Source organism: Aplysia californica, unplaced genomic scaffold (assembly GCF_000002075.1).
Source record: "Aplysia californica isolate F4 #8 unplaced genomic scaffold, AplCal3.0 scaffold00225, whole genome shotgun sequence".
In the NCBI taxonomy this organism is placed as follows: domain Eukaryota; kingdom Metazoa; phylum Mollusca; class Gastropoda; order Aplysiida; family Aplysiidae; genus Aplysia; species Aplysia californica.
Window position 1 is genome coordinate 757,667 of NW_004797495.1, and position 1,394 is coordinate 759,060.

General features: G+C 41.7%; 1 protein-coding gene across 3 annotated transcripts in view; it reads right to left on the reverse strand.

Moving 5' to 3' along the window:
- LOC101856665 overlaps positions 1 to 802 on the reverse strand; it is a 36,882-nt gene extending 36,080 nt beyond the window's left edge. For 2 of the 3 annotated variants that reach the window (XM_035970144.1, XM_013083336.2), the window contains exon 1: positions 647 to 802. The gene's annotated coding sequence lies outside the window, so the exon portion shown is untranslated. Of the gene's footprint in view, positions 1 to 589; positions 611 to 646 lie in introns of those variants that run through there. The other variant, XM_035970143.1, reaches the window with a different exon arrangement.
- Between the last annotated feature and the right edge of the window lie 592 nt (positions 803 to 1,394).

Sequence of the window (1,394 nt, forward strand, 5' to 3'; positions counted from 1 at the left end):
GGGGGTCACACATAATTAAAACGCACAAAAAGTAATGTGTGCTCATTCATGTGTGCGACGTAGACACAGCAAATAAAATGAGTTGTCTCCAGAGTCACAATATTAAAAGTGAAGGAGTGCACTGGCAAATGTGATACTCTTTGACAGCATCTAGATCTAGATCTAGATCTAGATTCTAGATCTAACTGGGAAGTAAACAACATAAAATAAATATTGCCTGAATAACTAAATTTATCTCAAACAGTATCAATCACAAATCTTTGATTTTCGCAGCATTCACGGTCTGACTTATAATTATAGAGGTATATAATCCAATCACTTTGCTAACGAATAAGAACGATCGTTGTCTTCCCAGATGTAAAGACCACAAGCTCCATCCATAACATTCATTATCTCTTCATTTGACAGGTTTCGAAAAATGAGCTGAAATGAAAGACGAGTAAGGGGTTAAATCAGCGCCTCAACATGGATACCGGTACAGTAAAGGCGGTCGCCTAGGGTACAGTGTTAGATCTACTGGTTAAGATTCAAAAGGTTGACAACTTGCCCCAACTCTAAAAATTAGAAGAAAAATGCAGAATTTCCTTACGAAAATCCACACAATCGCGTTCATCTAACCCTCGTTCGTGACCATGAACTCACTCACCTTCTTTCTTTGTGTGCTGCTGACGATGGAATGAGAGAGAGCACGAAGGGAATCTCAGGGTTGCGCTCTCTCGCTGTAAGCCAAGGCGGCGAGTCAGTCGGCAAGGAGACAGCGTGTGTTTCGAGGGAGGGAGGCGGGGTGTGTACCTCATTCGTCTATCGCCGCTATTTATACCAGACGTCTGCCCACTCGCTTCATGGCTCGGAATTGTTATCTCTGACACCGATAAAATAAAGCAATGACCTCGAACTGACACTTGAATGAAAACAACATATTCTTCTCGAAATTTTACAGGCCTACTACCAGTATCAAATGCTTGAGTCTGTAATGATTAATAAAAATGAGATATGTTTTTACCAAAACGTGCTTTCATCGGGGTTTGTTCTGAGTTGCGTGTCGCCATGCGACACCTTTTTTGGCAGACGACATCAGCCGCATGTACATCATGATGTGTCCTTTGAGTACCGTACACCTGACGGTCGCCGCCCACTCATGCAAATTTATCCGATACGTCTCGAATCGCAGATTTTTTTTCGCAGTGAAACCGGGTTCCTTCTTCTTTTTGCAAAGAAGAAACAACTGTAGTTCATACCTTGTGCGATTCCCCCGCCCCCATTCCGATTCTTTTTTTTTTTTTTAAAGAAATGTTGCCCAAAGTCTGATTTCCTTTGAGCAACGATACCTGATTTAAATATTCACATAAATATGTGTGTGTGTGTGTGTGTGTATGTGTGTGTGTGTGTGTGTG